The sequence below is a fragment of the Tursiops truncatus genome, chromosome 17 (genome assembly GCF_011762595.2).
Source record: "Tursiops truncatus isolate mTurTru1 chromosome 17, mTurTru1.mat.Y, whole genome shotgun sequence".
In the NCBI taxonomy this organism is placed as follows: domain Eukaryota; kingdom Metazoa; phylum Chordata; class Mammalia; order Artiodactyla; family Delphinidae; genus Tursiops; species Tursiops truncatus.
The window spans coordinates 11,838,851-11,858,916 of record NC_047050.1 but is presented as its reverse complement, the minus strand read 5'-3'; the positions used below and the strand labels follow the sequence as shown (position 1 = coordinate 11,858,916).

General features: G+C 41.5%; 1 long non-coding RNA gene across 3 annotated transcripts in view; it reads left to right on the top strand.

The window, feature by feature from the left end:
* The window catches only part of LOC109548306 (uncharacterized), a 174,841-nt gene extending 158,386 nt beyond the window's left edge, over positions 1-16,455 (top strand). For all 3 annotated transcript variants that reach the window (XR_012327202.1, XR_012327203.1, XR_012327201.1), the window contains 2 exons: positions 8,706-8,950; positions 11,978-16,455. This is a non-coding gene — a long non-coding RNA (uncharacterized lncRNA). The remainder of the gene's footprint in view (positions 1-8,705; positions 8,951-11,977) is intronic.
* Positions 16,456-20,066: the final 3,611 nt, after the last annotated feature.

Genomic DNA, 20,066 nt, shown 5'->3' with positions numbered 1-20,066 from the left:
AATACCTAGGAATAAACCTACCTAAGGAGACAAAAGACCTGTATGCAGAAAACTATAAGATACTGATGAAAGAAATTAAAGATGATACAAACAGATGGAGAGATGTACCATGTTCTTGAATTGGAAGAATCAACATTGTGAAAATGACTATACTACCCAAAGCAATCTACAGATTCAGTGCAATCCCTATCAAACTACCAATGGCATTTTTTCACAAAACTAGAACAAAACATTTCCTAATTTGTATGGAAACACAAAAGGCCCTGAATAGCCAAAGCAATCTTGAGAAAGAAAAATGGAGCTGGAGGAATCAGGCTCCCTGACTTCAGAGTCTACTACAAAGCTACAGTAATCAAGACAGTATGCTACTGGCACAAAAACAGAAATATAGATCAATGGAACAGGATGGAAAGCCCAGAGGTAACCCCACACACATATGGTCACCTTATCTTTGATAACGGAGACAAGAATATACAATGGAGAAAAGACAGCCTCTTCAAAAAGTGGTGCTTGGAAAACTGGACAGCTAAATGTAAAAGGTGAAAATAGAACACTCCCTAACACCATACACAAAAATAAACTTAAAATGAATTAAAGACATAAATGTAAGGCCAGACACTATAAAACTCTTTGAGGAAAACATAGGCAGAACACTCTCTGACATAAATCATAGCAAGATCCTTTTTGACCCACCTCCTAGAGAAATGGGAATAAAAACAAAAATAAACAAATGGGACCTAATGAAACTTAAAAGCTTTTGCACAGCAACAGAAACCATAAACAAGACGAAAAGCCAACCCTCAGAATGGGAGAAAATATTTGCTAATGAAGCAATTGACAAAGGATTAATCTCCATAATATACAAGCAGCTCATGCAGCTCAATATCAACAAACAACCAACCCAATCCAAAAATGGGCAGAGGACCTAAATAGACATTTCTCCAAAGAAGACATACAGATTGCCAACAATCTCATGAAAGGATGCTCAACGTCAGTAATCATTAGAGAAATGCAAATCAAAACTACAATGAGGTATCACCTCACACCTGTCAGAATGGCCATCACCAAAAAATCTACAAACAATAAATGCTGGAGAGGGTGTGGAGAAAAGGGAACCCTCTTGCACTGCTGGTGGCAATGTAAATTGATACAGCCACTATGGAGAAGAGTGTGGAGGTTCCTTAAAAAACTAAAAATAGAACTACCATATGACCCAGCAATCCCACTACTGGGCATATACCCTGAGAAAACCATAATTCAAAAAGAGTCATGTACCACAATGTTCTTTGCAGCTCTATTTACAATAGCCAGGACATGGAAGCAACCTAAGTGTCCATTGACAGATGAATGGATAAAGAAGATGTGGTACATATATACAATGGAATATTACTCAGCCATAAGAAGAAACGAAATTGAGTTATTTGTAGTGAGGTTGGTGGATCTAGAGTGTGTCATACAGGGTGAAGTAAGTCAGAGAGAGAAAAACAAATACCGTATGCTAACACATACATATGGAATATTAAAAAAAACCAAAAAAAATGGTTCTGAAGAACATAGGGGCAGGACAGGAATAAAGACGCACACGTAGAGAATGGACTTGAGGATATGGGGAAGGGGAAGGGTAAGCTGTGATAAAGTGAGAGAGTGGCATGGACATATATACACTACCAAATGTAAAATAGATAGCTAGTGGGAAGCAGCTGCATAGCACAGGAGATCTGCTCAGTGCTTTGTGACCGCCTAGAGGGGTTGGATAGGGAGGGTGGGAGGGAGATGCAAGAGGGAGGAGATATGGGGATATATGTACATGTATAGCTGATTCATTTTGTTATAAAGCAGAAACTAACACACCATTGTAAAGCAATTATACTCCAATAAAGTTGTTAGAAAAAAAAAAGGAAACTGTTGTAAAGCAGTAAGATGGTCACTCCCCTGGACCAGAGGGAGAAGGTGCTGGGGAATGTGGGGCAAGAAAGTCCTCTACCTGCCGTGGAGTCAGAGGATGCTCTCTGGGGAAGCTAGACCTCCAGCTGGGCCATGAAGAATGACAACTTTTCAGATGTCCAGCCAGGAAGAAGGTAACCCTGCTGGAAGGATGAGCCCATGTAAAATGGTCAAGGAGGCACGGTATGTTTGAAGATCTGCAAGAAGTTTAGTATTTTTGGCACAAAAACGTCAGAGGGACAAGAGATGGAAAAATAAATAGAAAGTGAAGTCTGGGACCTGACCGTGAAGGGTTTGCTGTGCAGGTAAGGTGTTTGCCTTCTATTTCCTGGAGTGCTGGTTTTCCAACTACAATGAGAATTATCTGGGGAACTTTTATATAAGTCCAATGCCTGGTCCCAGTCCGAAAGATTCTGACTCAGTAGGTGTGGGGTGAGGCCTGAACACCAATATTGTTTTCAAACTTTTTATCGGAATAAAATTTACATGCCTGTTCAACCTCTACTCCAGTCATACCTGGCTCCTGTCTGGTCTCCAAATGTGCTGTTCTTTTTTGTGTGTTTTTTGTTTGCTATGTCTCTTTTCTTTTACATATAATGCTCCTAGAAAGTCTTTATTTTTGACCCTGTTCCTCTAACTCTTAATTGGCCATCATGACTCAAACCTACCATCACTTACTTCAAGAGGTCCTCCCTGATCTTTCCTGGCAGAGTTATGAATCCTTCCCTGTATTTCCATAGCACCTTTATATAATTCTCAGTGGTTGGCGTCCAGTTGACTTAGTTTGGGTCTTGGGCAGAATACGATGACTGAGTTATTCCACCCAGCTTGCGTCCAATGGGGGAGGCAAAACTGGGTGCTGATATCAGAAGGGGGAATGGACGCTGGCCATCAAAACAGCAAATATACTTTTCAATATTGCATAAACTTGTATTGTTCCTGAAAGTATTTAAAGTGGCTGTCTTTCTATTAGACTCTGAGTTCCTTGAGGGCAAATACTACCTGATATTAATCTTTGAATACTTAGCTCCAAGTGAAGTTCCTGGCTTAGTAAGTGTTTGTTAAGTGAGTGGTTCTTGCCGTCAGTTTTGGAGATATGGGTTCATTCTAAAGTCTGTTCTGAATAGCATTCATCCTTTCTAAAGTGCTTCTACTTTATTCTCTCAGGCCCCCAGAGCTTTTGCATAATGGCTTTTGAAACTATCATCCCCAGAAAACATCTTTGAGAAACTCTAAATTAGCTCCTTTCCATTTGTCCTCCTGAGAAAGCGATGCTAGAATTTAAGGGTCAGTGATGGGAGGGAGGCAGACTAGGTAACTGGGATCCAAAGCCACTAATGCCATGGACAGGTGGCCTCTGTCCCTGACAGAATTCCACTTCGTGGTAAGGAGGAAAGCAGAAATTCCTGGACTCAGGGTGAGAGGAGCTCAACTCCTATTGAAGTGATTGGGTTGACAGAAGCCACTATGGAGGTAGAAAATATTGCTTTCATTCTGCCCTATCTGCTGAACTTTCTCTAAGGATCTCTTTTAACTTATATTTAAGAACTGAGGGGAGAAGAATAGCTGACAGTCAAGGAGTTTACATTTAAGTGCTAGTTTATAAGCAATTTTTCTAAGTCTTAGGTCATTTCAAATTTGCCATTTAATGGGTATCATAGCATCTCCCTGGAGAGAGGAGTGTGTTCCGTCACTCACTACTCCATTAGGAGCAGATTTGGATTTGGTTTTATGAACAGTAATGAGTTTTTCATAAGGTACACTTTGCTTCCACACAGGATGGTATGATTCATAAAATAAAGCTCTTATGCCTTAATTATCCTTTCCAGGAATAAACCCTATTTCCTGAAGGTGTAAGTCCTATTGTAAACAAGCTAGGTTCTCCTACATTTGACTGTTATCTTGTGTAGCCATATTAAATGCCACAAAATGCTTTAGAATGGGAGAATAAAGCAAAGAAAGAGAAGGAGGAGGAGAGAAGAGATGGCAGAGTAGCACCTGGTGGGACCCCTCAAAGAGAATGTCTCTGGCACCCAGATATCCACTGGGGCTCTGGGGCGGAAGGCAGAGCAGGTGGCTGAACGTTTTTTATTGAACTGACCATCCCTGCAGCAGTCTGTTCTGAGCAATCAAAGACTTCTCTCCAGTGCCGAAGGATGAAGGGCCTACCTCAGAGCTGCTGTCTCCTTCCCTCCTCACCTCCCTCTTGGTCAAAACTTATTTGGACAACTGGATAACTTAATTAACTCAGTAGAAATAACGAGCGCAGCAGTGGCCTGCTTGACGCCCAGTCCTTCCTTTTTTCCCTCTGTAGTAGCAGCATTTTTATTTTCCTTTGGAGTAGGGAGACAGGTGACCAAGAATCCTGCTTACCTACATTTCTCCCATCTGAGACCTCACAGCTGGCTTACAGGAAAGAGTCCAAACTCTTTGGCATGGGATACAACCAGGCAGTATAATCAAAGTGGTGTTTTGGGACTAATACGTTGGCATCAGAAAGTAAAGGCAAGGAGTAAACTAGCAGCCAATTAGAACAGCTTGGCAGGATATGGGCCAGCCTCACCCAGGAAGACATTGTGCCAGGACAATTATTTAGAGAGAATTTGGCCAAAGAATATAGTACACCGAGAGCCTATTAGGAGCCAAGCCTTGTACTAAGTGCTTTACATACGTTATCTCATTTGTGACAAAAGTAATTCCCTAAGAGCACCCGTGCTTTTCTGCTGTGGCACTTTTCACAGCCAGTAACTATACACTTATTTGTGTAGTTAGTTGTCTTGACATCTGGGTCCACCCTGTAAGTTTCCAGCTATGTGCCTGGTGCGTAGTAGATGCTTGAAAATTTTGTTGAATGAATAAATGACTGTGTCTTAGTTACAACTTGTGGAACATAGATTTGTGAGAAGAAACCTCATGGAATTCTAGGAAAACCTGAAAAACTAGTATTCAGGAAGGGGGTGCTAAGCAGGGCAGTTCTGGGAACCTCTACAGCTCAACCTTCACTTGAGAATTCGCCATTAATATTACAGCTGCCAATGGTTCTGCACTATGGCTCTCAGTTTAAATTCTTGAGGGGTAGATTCTGATTGGCCCAGCTTCAGTCGGGTGTCCACAAATGATCCAATCAGCTATGACCAAAAGGGCAGAGTCACATAGTAGGAACTGTCTGCAGGATGTGCCTTACAGAGATGTGTGTTGGATGTTTCCTTTAGGTATGAGTTATAGTACTGTTGGCTATGAGTTCAATATTAATGAATCAACAGTATACGTTAAATAAGGTGTCTTTGAATAGAAATACACATAAAACCAGGTTATGTGTTGATTGGTTGACAAAAATATTGTGACTAGAGACTAGCAGGGAACTAACCCTTTATTTTTTCTAGGAGCAATGGTTCAATATTTGCTAATTCAATATAACTACTGAAACAAATGAGAATAAACTGTCGTTGGAAATTTATACTTCTGTCAGCAATATATGAGTTTCCAATGAGCCACATTCTTGAAAATATATATTAATTTTTAAATGTTTTTTAAACAAATTAAAAAATTTTGCCCATCTGGTAGTAATAATATATATATGGTGATATGATAATAATATATATGGTGATGATTTTTCCCAATCTGTGACTTGCCTATTCATTTTTTCTAAATTGAAGTATAGTTGATCTACAATGTTGTGTTAGTTTCAGGTGTACAGCAAAGTGATTCAGAAATATCTTTTTCAGATTATTTTCCCTTAGAGGTTATTACAAAATATTGAGTATAGTTCCCTGTGCTATACAGTAGTGTGTGTATATTAATCCCAAACTCCTAATGCCTATTCATTTTTTAAATTTTTATTTATTTATTTATTTTTTTGCGGTACGCGGGCCTCTCATTGTTGCGGCCTCTCCCGTTGCGGAGCACAGGCTCCGGATGCGCAGGCTCAGCGGCCATGGCTCACGGGCCCATCCGCTCCGTACAACACGTGGGATCTTCCCTGACCGGGGCACGAACCCGCGTCCTCTGCAGCGGCAGGCGGACTCTCAACCACTGTGCCACCAGGGAAGCCCTGCCTATTCACTTTTATTAACTACATGTATGATTCTCTTCCTCCTCCCCCTCCCCCTCCTTCTCCTCCCATTCTTCCTCCTTCTTCTTCTTCTGCTTTTTCTTCAAGAAGGTCTAGGATCTCCTAAGTCCTTCACATTTTCATATATGTTTTAGAATAAACTTGTCAATTTTCACTAAAAATTCTTATGGGATCATAATTGTCATTGTGTTGAATCTATAGTTCAATGTGGAGAAAATTATCATCGTAACAATTTTGATGCCTCATTTTTAAACAACAAAAGAACCCTGTGGAGTTTGGTGTGCATAACAACAATAAAAAGTAAACATTTCAGTCACTGTGATGTTTTTCCATTGAAAACTAGCTCACCTCTACTCTCTTCCTCGTGTAGGAAATGTTCCCATCTTAAATGTACAAACAATATAGAGCCTCTCTTTACCCTCCTATTTGTTCTGAAAAGAATTTCCTTTTTCTTCACTGACTACATTGTTTGCCCATTAGAAAACCAAAAGAGAAAAAGCCAAACAGGAAAATAATTAAAAGAACAATTACTGCATGTTTTTGTATGAATATTATAGGTTAAGACTGAGAAAGTAATTTTTCTCTTAAATAGGTATTTTAGATTTGTTACTGCAAAAGACACCCCAAATCTTACCCATTCAGTAATATCAATTTCCTGCAACATTCCCTGGCATTCTGAAGGAATTTCTAAATAAGCATTGTTGTTTTCTTTTACAAACATACGTCTAATGATAGCAATTATTCTCTTATGAGGCTGCTATAAAACAGGAACTAGAGGGTATAGAAATTAGGGGCTGCACATGAGTCACTTCCTATAAGTTTCTATACTCCTTCAAAATAAAGATTCTCATAAGTCATAAATTCACTTTAAAGACAATAAATTCAGGTTACCTGTTAGAATTATACTGATCTATAGCCTTAGAGGGTTTTTTTTGTTTTTGTTTTTTTTAAATCTGAACTGGTCAGGGGCCAGGCACAGATCTCTGTCAGGTTGATAGTGAACATTACATTTTGGGGTTCATCCGTCTCCATGTGTTTGAACATTTAATTCAAAGATGACGCTTCAGACTCATCAGTAGCACCTGTGCTTTAAGTTACTTTTATGACTAATCAACCAGAGGGTAATTGAAATCCTGCTATGTTAGGTGCCAGGGGGCAGGAAAAGATGTACAGGATATGGTCTCTGCTGTTATAATCTTACAGCATACTTGGGCAGACAGGACCCAGTTGCCTGCAACATCCCGTAGAATATCAAAATGCACTCACAGTACAGACCCTTAGAGGAGAATTTACATTTGAAAACATGACAATCATAATACACACACAGTAAGTGCACAATAAGTTAGAAAAGGGAGATTCTCATTCTTTGCTTGGAGATTGCATTATCCTGTTTATTTTCAGCCCTTATCTGAAAGTATGTGTTTATGCATTTATTTGGTCTCTTACTTACATGTTTGTCTGTCTCCTCACAAGAATGTTAAGTTTCGTGAAGAGCTCAGGTTCAGTATCAGGAGAACAACTTGTAAATGATAGTTATACGCTGCAGGATACGTGATATATGAAAGGGATGCTCTGTGTGCTACTGGGTCACAGGGGAGCCAGGGGCCGGCTTCAGAGTTCAGAGAGAACTTCGCAGAAGAGGTGACATTTGCCCTGTGTGAGAAAACCCAAGGGTCCATTTACAAAAGTGGACTGATGGGTCAGAAGGGGTGCGTATTTAACATTTTGTTAGATATCACTAAATTGCCACCTTTACTTGTGAAGAATGAGCGGGCGTTTATCTGGCACGTAAAGGTGTAACGAAGGGATGATATTCCTGGCACAGGGAACAGCATGTGCAAGTGATCATGCAGTTTTGTGGGATGCGTGGTGGGGAGTAAGCCAGACTGTAAAAGAATTTAGGGCCAGGTTAAGAATTAGGTGAGCTGAGGGCATCGGGGCAGATCTCTCGGTGGAAGTAATCCACAGCAGTCTTTAAAATCTCAATAGGATGCAAGGCAGAGATGAGTAGGGACATGAATCCATTTCTGTGAATGGTATCTGCCCTCCCTGCCCCCCTCTCTCCCTCCCTTCTTCCCTCGTGTCCTGCCTGCCTGCCTTGCCTTCCTGCCTTCACACATTGACTGAGCACCAGTTCCATGCCAGGCGCTGTTCTGGGCACTGAAGAGAACAAGGTGAAGTCCTGCTCTCGTGATGCTTGCCTTCTAGTGGGGGAGACACACTGTCAACAAGAGAATGAAGGGAAGAAGGAAGGAAGGAAATTCAGGGGGTATGAGAACTGTGAGGGAAATAATTAAGTGAAGGAGAGTGCAGGGTGAGAGGGAGGTGGCCCCTGGCGACCTGGGAAGCAGATGCTGCACACCCACTTCCTGCCTAAGTCCTGCCCCTGCCCTGTTTGTTGCAGGTGTCACTGCCCACCCAGGGTGCTGGGATTTCTCTCCTCTCTGAACTCAACTTCTGGTTTCGTGGTACCTATCTCTTGCAACTTCTATTTTCACTCTTCCATCTCCCCTGTTTGATTGTAAGCTCCTTGAGGGCAGGGCTGAGTTTTTTCATGTTCGGATCCTACACTAGAGCACAGTGCCTAGAAGCACGTAACCCTGATTTAAAAAACAAAAAACAGAAAACTCCACTGTTGAAAAGTTAGGAAGTTTACATTTTCTGTTTTTTCTTTTCTCTTGTTTCTCAGGTTGTTTGCATGAAGCATGGTCACCGCTGCTGAGGAATCCTTTGGCTTGGGCTGAGTTGGTCCCTCCTGCGTCTTCAGTCCTTGCGGTGACATCCACGTTGTTCCACTCGTGATAAATGAAGGGCCTCTCGGGCTGTGCTCCTCGCCTCATAATGAGAATTACCAGCAGGCCTGGATGGATCCAAAGTAATGTGAGCCTGCTGTCCTGCAAATGTCTGTAATAATAAATGACAAGGAAGGCAGAGGTGTGATACATTCATTTCCTTATTATGAAATGTCCCTGTAGATTTTCAGTGCCCAAATTTAAACAAGAAAAGAAAGCAAGCTATCCTTTGGGGCCTTTGGTTGCATATCATGAAAGAGTGTCAGTTTGGAGTGAGACAATGACTTCTTTGGGATCAGAGGGCTTTCTAGAGATTACAGAGGTACCTCGTTTGGAGGTTTAATTGCAGACAGTTTCAATAAGGGTGATGCTAGGTTAAGCACGACCAGTTGATTTAAATGGGAAATGGATTATGATTAGAAATATGAGTTAGAGCCACCCTGAAAACCTTCAGAAAATTACAACTGTAGGTCTTCATAGGAGAAGTTACCTTTTTCCAACTTGACAGTAAAGGCTCTGTAGTATCAGATTCTAGAAATAAGGAATGTCAGAACCGGAAAGAGCACTAGTGATCCTGCCTCTTCCCCCTGTAGATGTGAAAGTCAGATCCAGAGCCATAAAAGGATTTACTGAAGACCCAAGGCCAGGCAGTCGTTGAGGCATGCTTATAGATTAGGTCTTTTGACTTGTTTGCGTTTCCCTCTGTTCTTGATATGTGATGATGAAAGAGCTTGGTGAACTGTAAAGTCTTATGTGATCTACTGGCATCCCATCATCTCCGTGTGCTGCCTCCAATCCTAATTTGAACTTCCTGGGCCTTAGCTTACTTGGTGACATTAGTTGATGTCCAAGTTCTCTTCTTTTCTAAAATTCCATTCCTTCATGGCTCTATTTTTAGAAAATAGAGGTAGTGGTTGAAAGAACCTTGGAATTCATCAAGAAACTCTTAAGTTTTGCCTCCACTGACCCTCCTCCTTCAGTCTCATCTCTTGCCGCATTGTGCCCATCCCATCCCCTGACCTACCAGTGCAGCTCCCCAAATGCCCCAGGATCAGAGCATCTGTGCGTGATGTGCCCCCTGCCATCTTTGCCCTGCTAAGTCCTATTTGTTCTTTAAGGCTCTGTTCGAGCATCAACTTCTCAGGAAGGCTTTCTTGTGTCCTCTTATAGGCTTCCCCAGCACCCAATGCCTCTTGCTACCATGGTTTATCACACTGTATGGTAACTATCTACCTAGATCTCACTCTATCTTTCCAGGCTGTGAACTCCTCAGCTCTGGATACCAGTGCCTGCACTGTGCCTGGAACGTAGGAGAGGCTCAGTAAATGTTTGTTTAATGCTGAGCGGTTTTCTCCAAGAGATGACTGGCAGTTCCATACTGATGGCTGTGTCTTGTCTTTTAATACTTTGACATCTGGGCATTGGCTGGTGTGCACCGCCAATTGGTGGCTTAGATGGAATAATGAAGGTGTTAAGATTCATCCCTTGGTGCCACTTTGCTGATGGAAGGAGCTCAAGGTGAATGACTTCTGAGCCTTCATCACAGGACAGCATGAAGCTAGTTGCTTGCCATCTAGCCAAACCCTATTTCAAGGTGGGAGCTCTGGAAAGAGATGTTGCAGACCCCAAAGAAGGTATAGCCTCTTCTGGGTTTACAAGACCTAGTGTACATCGGCAGCCTCTTTAGAGTTCTGGAGAGATGGGTGTAAGCCTTCTGCAGCTGGAGGATGGGAAGAGGTCAGCCGTTCTCTAAAATCCTCAGAGGTTTTCCTTTCTGAGTTTGCTGAGTGGTTTCTAATGTGTGTTAACTCAGGCTGCTGCTAATTGCTGCTGATTGCTGATGAATTGCTGGCAATAGCAAGCGACTGTCCTGGCAGCAGGAAAGGCTTGTCCCAAGATAACAGGAGTAGGGATAGAATGGTGTAGGTGGTGCTGAGCTGCCTACACCCAGAAGCCCAGAATGCCCAGGCAGCCCAACAAGCCACTTAGCAAGGGGAGCCAGGAGCAAAAGCTCTCTTGGGAGCCCAAGGCTACCAAGAGTGTGGAGACAGAGGGCATGATTCAGCAGGAGCTGGGACTCTGCTGTGTTAATGTTTATATTGAATGATGAATGGAAGTTGGCCACCAAGCTTAAGGAAAGTTGCTTCTCAACACCTCAGTGTGTCAGGATCCTTGAAGGAATCCAGGATAAAATAAGAGACGTAATGCCAAATGGAAACAAGGGAACTGAAGATTTTGATAACGTGATCAGAATTAATGGAGGGTGTGTGCATGATATGTAACAGGAAAGTAGTTCCGGACTACTGAGATTACCTAACCATTGCTGGCCTTCTTCTCTCTCCAGCAGAGTTATAAGGGAGGCTCTGCCCTGTCACCCCTGCTTTTCCTTCTCCCAGGCCTGGGGTGGGGATGTGGGAAGAGGCACATTCATTTCTTGAGCTCACTCACTGTGTTATAGTAGGCTTTAGGGATATAGCATGAAACTAGATGGAGTTTAAAGTGTTTTGGTCCTTCCTGATTTTTCTTTATTCCTCTGAAAATTTAATCCAGCTATTGACGCTGCCTGGATGCTATTTCTTCTTCTTTGGTTGGGGTGGTATGGCTGTGTGTGTGTGTGTGTGTGTGTGTGTGTGTGTGTGTGTGTCCCTGAGGCAGGTACTGATGTTCCAGCAGGGAGGCCAGGGCCAGGATCCTTTCTTGGTAACTTAGGGGTCAACAGCAGACATGAAGGGAAGGAAGGCTTGGCTCGGGGGCCTTTAGATCAAAGGGGCCTCTGAGACTTGGTTGGGCTGGCTCCTCTTTGTTGGAGGGAAGTCTGCACAACAAGCATACTCCATCAGTGATTGCGTCAGTTGGGACTGTAGCAGGAAATACATGGTACGCTGAAATGGTCACTTGGAGAGAGTTTTTTTTGTTGTTGTTTTGTTTTGGGTTTTTTTCTTTTTGCGGTACGTGGGCCTCTCACTGCTGTGGCCTCTCCCGTTGCGGAGCACAGGCTCCAGACGCACAGGCTCAGCGGCCATGGCTCACGGGCCCAGCCACTCCCTGGCATGTGGGATCTTCCCGGACCAGGGCACGAACCCGTGTCCCCTGCATCGGCAGGCGGACTCTCAACCACTGCGCCACCAGGGAAGCCCCTGGAGAAAGTTTAATGAATGGATTTTTTCAGAGACATGGACGGGGCCAAGGAAATCAGCAAAGGATGAAGCACCCAGAGAGTAGCAACAGTGGAGAGTGCCTTCTGATGATAATTGGCAATCCCATGGAGCTGCCACTTGGAAACTATATGTACCAGCTGAGGACTGAACATCTGACCATTGTGGTGCATCATTCCCTTATCACTGGAACATCTACAGGTATTATTAAACCCATTTTACAGATAAGACATGTTAAGGAATGTACCCAATGCCACACCTCCAGTAAGTGAGGAAACAGATTTGAGTACAGATCTGTCTGAATCTAAATGTCATGTCTTTTCTGGCTGCAAGCATTACATCTCTCATTCAAGGCAGTAAGAGGTGAAGGCAGGGGTGGCGTCATCCTTACCTGTCCCTTTTATTATGAAAGCAAAAACTGCTGTGTCATCCCCAGAAGACTCCCACTTATTTCTTCCTGGCCAGAATTGTGTTATATGACCCCACCCCTCCAGTTGCAAAGCAGGCTGGGAAGGCAAGTATTTGGCTTTTCCATCCTGTATAGTGGAAAGTGATGAGGGAGCAGGAGTTGAGAATGATTCTTAGGTCCACCAACTAATGACTGACTTCTTTCTAGAGTTTTTGTGACACAGTCTTTCTTTAGATAATTTGACACATTCCATCTGGTTTTGATCAATTAATGCAAGATTCTTCACTTTCTGGTTATTTAAGGTGACAGCACATTTCTGATCTATTATGTATTGGTTTCTCCTGTCTCTGGGTTTCTGGGAGGCACTTCACACGAAAGCCGGTGGGTGCTAACAATAGTGCCTATGGTACCAGGATTAGAGATCAGTGGAAAGCCCTAAACACACTCCCTGGCGCATAGCAGATATTTGGCAAGTGGTCGCTATGATCATTATTCATCATTTCTGCCTTTGCACGATAGGGGAAGGTCTTAGAGGGAGGTGGCTGGCTATGCAGATGGTATTGACAAATGGAATTTGGATGTGCGAGCTGTGGTTTAAGACACCAGGATGATGCATTCCTGGCTAAGTGTGAAGAATGGACGGAGGGGCAGATTGCATTTGTTCGGGGGGTAGCTAACAGATGTCGAGCTTTACACTGAGCAGGGCCAGAGAAGAGAGAAAACCGTAGCCAGATAAATCGCTGAAATTGGTTCTACAGAGAATAGGAATTGTGAGTTAAAAGTGGGAAATTGTGATTTTGAGACAGTTGGGGAAGTGAACTGGAGATTGTAGTACTCTAGGCGTTGGGCTGACCTCGTTGTGTTGCAATCATGTCACGTTTACATTTGCTTTGCCTTGTCAACATAATCTGGAATAAGATAAGCACCATCCTAACCTTCCCAAAGGGGATGGAAGTAGATTCCAGACCTAGAGATGGCATTCAGTCTAGATGATGGCTTAGATGAAAAAGAGATGTTCCCAGGCACCTGCCTGAGGAGTCTATGGAAAATTATAACAGTATCACTTACATCGCATTTATCGTGTGCCAGGCACTGCTCTAATTACTTTGCTTAGATGGTTTCATTTAATCTTCACCATAGCTGTGTGCAGTAGATACTTTTATCATCCCTGTTTTACATCTGAGGAAACTGAAAAACAGGGAGAGAAGTGACTTGACTAAACTCACGTGGCTCGTAGTGGTTTAAACCTAGCCAGCCTGCTCTGGAGGCCAGGCTGAGTCCGCATGTCAATATAGGTCAATTAGGTTGGCTTAAATGAATTTCCTTCTAAATGGAAGGAAATTTAACTTTCCTTAAATGAATTGCCTACAAAACTGGCAATCAGAGCAAAGTGGTGTAATGTGCACTTGCTTTTGAAATAAGTCAATTCTATTATAGAAGATGAAGAAATTTGTAAAATATAGGTGAAACATTTTAAGGTGTGTTAGATATAGGCAAGCAGTTAGTAAGTAGGACATATGTGTTAAACATAGATGGGAAGGCGTAAAGTGACCAAAAGATATCTGATATTCATGAGGTCCTGGGTATTAAATATTCAGTCATATAAATGTATATGGGATATATGAGATACTAAATATAAAAAAAGGCATAAAGTATTCAGGTTACTAAATGAGCACATAATATTAATGAGGTCCTAATTCACATAGCCATTCTAGCCCCATGTATCCTCTGCCCAAGAAACACACATAAACCCAGGGCTGGTCATCAGCTAACTGGTGAGCTATAGCTGTGGTCAGAGGTACTTGTCCCTTTGTTTCTCCAATGGAGCCAATGTGTGATGGGCCCAGGGCAACTTCCATCCTTGGGCCCCCTTGCTCAAATCTCAATTTTGATCTTTGTAACTATGGCATCAGTAGGAAAGACATGTGTGTGTGTGTGTGTGTGTGTGTGTGTGTGTGTGTGAGAGAGAGAGAGAGAGAGAGAGAGAGAGAGAGAGAGAGAGAAGACAAATGAACACTGCTAACCCAGGATTCAAGCAGTGAGGTCCTTCCACCCTGGCTGCACCCTATCTTAAGTGTGTTAACTCATCCTGGTCTCTTTTCCCTTCTTTCTCACTATGTGTTACAAATGGATTTTCAACAAACCATCCTATGACCTCCTGGTAGTATTTTCGGCATTCTGGTAACCTGCAATGGCATCAGGATAATGCCCCACAGGACAGTGGTACACCCAGGCTGTTGGGACCTCAGCAAGACCCCTGATAATGGTACATGAGATCCTTGTGGGCAAATATAAGCTGGGAGGTACGACACACAGAAGGACTCCTGCCTGCTGGTGGGGGCAACATTCTGGCACCAGGGCCCTAGGAAGAGGTTCCTGGTGATGCTGCATCTCTCTGGTCTGTTCTGGTGATTAGGTGAAGACATACAAGTTAATTTAATCAAATTTAAAGAGGTGACAAATATTTGAAGGTCTTCATGTTGGAGAAGGGTTTCATCTGTTCTGATTTTCTGAGTTGAGCTGTGGGCTATCAGTTCCACTTGGGGCCAGATGCTGGGATGTGATGGGGAGGGAGAGTGTGGGGACTGGCCGTAGAATGTAACGAGGGGCCCTTGAGTCCACAGAGCACCGAGTGAGGTGATGTGGGGAAGGATGAGAACAGAGCTCAGCCCCAAGAGTTGTGCGTGGAAGGAGGGAAGTAAGAAAACTGGTCGTAGGTGAGGCATACCACAGAGCAGAAGGTAAACAAAACCCAGGTGCCCCAGTAGAGGGGATCAGTGGTTTTCCTGGGGAATGTGAAGGAAGCTGCTAACCCCCAGCATCCTGGGAACCAAATCCGTCTAGTATCTAGGATCTGCTATGCCCATGTTAAGCCTAGCTCACTACATAACCATTGATAAGTATAGGAATTGTGGATACTTCAGGCTTGTTCCAGCAATCCTGCCCTCACACTCTTCCTAATTAGTTCCTATCTCGCTTCTTTCAAACTCTGAATCAGTGTGACATGAGCCTTTGAGGTGGGACTTTGGAACCCGGCTTTCTCTAAAGAAGTAGTTTTCAAAAATTTTTGACCTTGATCCACAGTAAAAATGAAGTATGTATACGTGAACATGCACACATATATGAAGCCAAAATAAGAGTTCCATGAAATTTACCCTTACCACATTTGAGGAGCTCTAATGCGGTCCATTCCATTTCACTTAAAAAATGTTAGTCACAACACACTAAGTTGTTGTATATCCCACTAATGTATCATGACCCATAGTTGGAGAACATAGTGTTAGAAGGTTCAGGCTTGACTTCTGCTCTTTTGCTGTCAGGGCCTTGTGCTACCTTGGGAGCAACACTGCCTTTCCTGAGCCAATGGAACCCAATTCCGGACAACAACCAAATGCTTTAATTTCTTCCACAGAGATGGACCAGAAATGAATGGGCATTTACTGGGGAACCCAAAGACGTATTATGACCTAAATAATTTGCATATATCTCTTCATGTAATTCTCACAGTCATCCTATCCATTTGATATTTTCATTCTCCTTTCACAAACGAAGCAAATGAGATCAAAGAAGCTGTGTGATTCATCAGTGGTCACAAAGGTAATAAGTGGGATAATTGGCACTTGAACCAAAGACTGTTTGACTGCAGCTTCAGGACCAGGTACCTTTCTTCTGTATCAGTGAGATTACTGCCCCCAGCTCTCTCCTATATATAACAACTCTGGAGCTTGAATTCCCTTTCCATTGTCCCTTGTGAATCCCAAACCCTCTCTTTGCTATATGTGCTACTGGAATAACTTGAGAATAAAGATCTTATGTAGCAAGTTTTTTTGTCTTGTACATGTGTGTTTGGTGATTATCCTCAGCCTCATGAGTATCTTTATCCTTGTCTTATCCTCACAAGTATTTCTAAGCAATATTTTGACAGATGCAAGGGCTGGCGTGGTAGAAGCAGCTGTCTGTTATGTTGTCTCCAATGACATATGACAATCTTCCTCCTTAATTAGGAACAGGATGTATGCATGATTTAAATCCTCAAGCTATAACTCTCCAACAGGTGAAGTCTCAGTTGTTACTATTTGAAATATCCTCTATAAAGCCTAAAATTAGTACAACAGAATGTGAATTGCAAAATGGCAGACACATCAGGTTCTGCCTGATATGATAAAAATAATAAAATTTCTTATTACCCTATAACTTGTTTATATATGAAATAAATGCGCCAATATATGGCACCTAGAGATGCCTAGAATAGAATTTTAAAGCTTCAGTGATCTTTGTTGAAGTTTGAGGTCAATGTCTTTGTGCTTGAAGGATATTTTCAAATGGGTTGGGGGTGGTAGTGCTAAAAGGGACATGAATCATGCATGAATAAATAGAAAAAGATCCTAGAATTATTTTGAGAGAATGGAAACTTGGTCACTTAAAAATATATTAATTATAAAATGAATACACATTTATTGTAGACAATTTTGAAACAAAAATGTATAAAGTAGAAAATAATATACTCTTAATACCCAGAGTAAAGTTAACTGTTAAAATTTTAGGTATATTTCACTCCAGTTTTTTTTTTAATACATCTCAAATAAACACAGATGTTCATATGTTTACAAAATTGGGATCAAGCTCATTATACTGAAACATAGTTTCATATCTCTGCTTTTCTTTAAAAAAATTAAATTAATAAAGAACTTTCCCATATGCCACTATATATTCTTTGGAAATACATATTTTTAAATCTATTTATTCCCTTCTTGGGCATTCTGGGTTTTTTTAGGGTATTAAAAGTATAGTCAAACATTGCTTTGTTTTTATATCCAAAATTGTGAAATCCCTACATACAGGAAAAGCAATACAAGAAGTCAGAAAACATTGAAAACATAAACGGTTCATGTAAAAGCAATTTTAACAACAATATTGCCTTCTTGCAGTGGTTTGGCTTATGAGGGCTAATTTTGTTTTGTTTTGTTTTTTGAGAGCATAGGTATTAGTTTATTCTACATATATTTGATTTTATACCACACACTTCCTCCAAACTCCTCCTTTCTGTCCTCTGATTGGAATGCTACCCATGTCCCTTTGTTGATTGATGTTAGCTTATGGTGCTGATCAATGAAATCACTGGTGTCAACTTCAGAAAGAACGCCTTTTATTAATTACATTCTTTGACTAATATATTTCTCTTTAAATGTCACGCTTCCATGGTAAGAGGTTTTCAGTAAGAACTAAAGTGTTTCAATAAGCTACAATTTTTAAAGAAGTTTATTTCATAAAGAAAGGAATTTGGAAGTAAAAAGCCCCTGTTTTTTCCTATATGACTATTCACCTCATAGCTCAACAAAGCAAAAGCGACCAGAGGTCATTCTGGCCTGGGTTTGGTCTCGGTTGGGCAGGGACACTCCTGCTCTGGACCCCAGGACCACCTGTGGTGGTTGCCCTTTAATTGTTCACTGTGACTGCAGCTTTTGGTCATTCTGTTTCCACACAGTGTTGCCCATAGAGATGTAATTTCCTCTCTGTGTTATGTTGACTATTAAACTAATTGTAGCAGTGAGTGATTTTCAAACTGTGTTCCACAAGGCAGGAAGGCAGAGATCTCCCAAGTTACCTGGGAGGTTGTTAAATATGCTGGTTCTGGACATTAATTCTGGATTAATTCTGGAGATTCTGACTCAGCAAGTCTGGGATGGGGTCCACATTTTGAGAACCACCTCCTGGGAGGGGGCTGGATAGCGGTAGCTTTATCAACCCTTCCCTCTGTTCTACTACAATAGAAGTTTTTTTAAAAAGTCTGAAAACAGCTTTTCTAAAGAATGCTGTGCTTACTCCACCCTAGTATGAGCATCAGAAAAGCAATGACTTTCAGAAGCTTACAAGAGGTGACTCTGCAACACAGGGTGGTTACCAGCTGCTTCACTTCTGGGAAAACTGTAAGATGCTCTGTCCACTACTTCTGCCTTCCTTCTGTCCTTCCTTCTGCCCTGACTTCTCAGCAATTAAATCGGCATTCTCTGTGATGTACAGCGTGATGCTGGTGGGTGTTTTCAGGAAAAATGAGAAATGGGGCATAAATAGTCACTTAGCTTTTACAAGAGCATAAAAATATAAAAGTAATGTGCTGCACAATTTTTGGTGTGGAGGGCTCATCCTACACTGACATATGAATATGCTGTTTCTTCTAAGTGGGTTGTTGAGAATAGGAGGGTAAGTTATTTAAAACAGTGTGTGCATTATGTGGTCAACAACTTTATGTTTTAAATAATTCAGTATAGACATGTAAGTGTATGTGTATGAATTGTTTGGAATTCATTCACATTTGGGCAGTCAGTTAACCTAGGCTGCATGCATGTTTCTAGGAATAGTTTGTTGATATTTAACCAAACGACATACTTTGCAAACAGCCCCTCAACCCTTCCAGCCATCTTTATCTTGGATTAAAATAGGACTAGACATTTGTTAAACGTTACTAATGGGTTCTCCTTGGTGAAATTAATAGTTTGCTATTTTGTACAATGGCTTTTAGAATTTTTTTGCTGAAATTATTGGTCTTTAATATATATGGATTGATCAAAGTATTTTAGAGAAACTCTCCCATTTTGCATGAAAGGGTATAAGAAGCTAGGAAGCCTGTCTCCCTCACGTGTGGGGTTGGTGCCTGAGACTTGAATACAGTATGTTCTTGTGTTCCCACAATTTAGAAGATTCTGGTCATTTGAGGTTGACTGAGAGGTTAACTGAATTTGGCTCTAGAATTCATGATTTTCTTGAATATTATTTTAATGCAAGGTGTGTGGTTAGAGCATTTAAGAAGATGAGCCTGGGGGGGAAAAAAAGAAGAAAAAAGGGAATGGCAGTCCAGTGGTTAAGAATCTGTGCTTCCACTGCAGGGGGCAAAGGTTCAATCCCTGACCAGGGAACTAAGATCCTGCATGCCCCGTGGTCTGGCCAAAAAAAAAGACAGAGCCTGGGACTTCATCTAGCTAAGAAAACAGGTTGCCTTTGTGCTATCTGCCAATAAGTGCTTGTATTAGTGGCAGAATTTAATCTGAGAACTGCTTTATCTATAACCTGCCACAAAATTCAAGCATTTATTAATAATCTGATACAAATTTACTTTCATATAAGAACATTTATAATATCAAGATTACAACTGAAAACTTTTGAATTATTAAAAGGAACCATTCCACATTACAAAAAAACTCTTCTTTGCCTTAAATTGAAACCCAATTTTGTGATGAAAGGAATCAGAGTAAATACAGGTTCAATTTAAATTTTGTGATAACTACTATGTATTTATCTGACAATAAATATATTTATCTGATAATAAATATATTTATCTGACAATATAATGGCTAGTTGACTATTTGTCTTCTCAAAACATCTGTGCTGGTAGTCTTTCTATTGTTTGTTTTTTTTCTTTCTATTGTTTTAAATATTCTTCATTAAATAGCTATGGAAGAAGCACTTTCACTTCTGGGAAGATGGAGTAGACGTACTTTTCCCCATTTCATGTGCTAAGTACAACCCCAAACCCTGGACAATATATATAAAACAAACATAAGAAGATTCTGAAAGATGAAAAGAAGAAAGCAGACCAGCTAGGAACCTCAGGACACAAGGAACAACATGATGGTAAATTTCCTGGGTTTTCTTTTTGTCTCATAAATCCCAGACTTGGAGCTTAATAAAACTGTAAC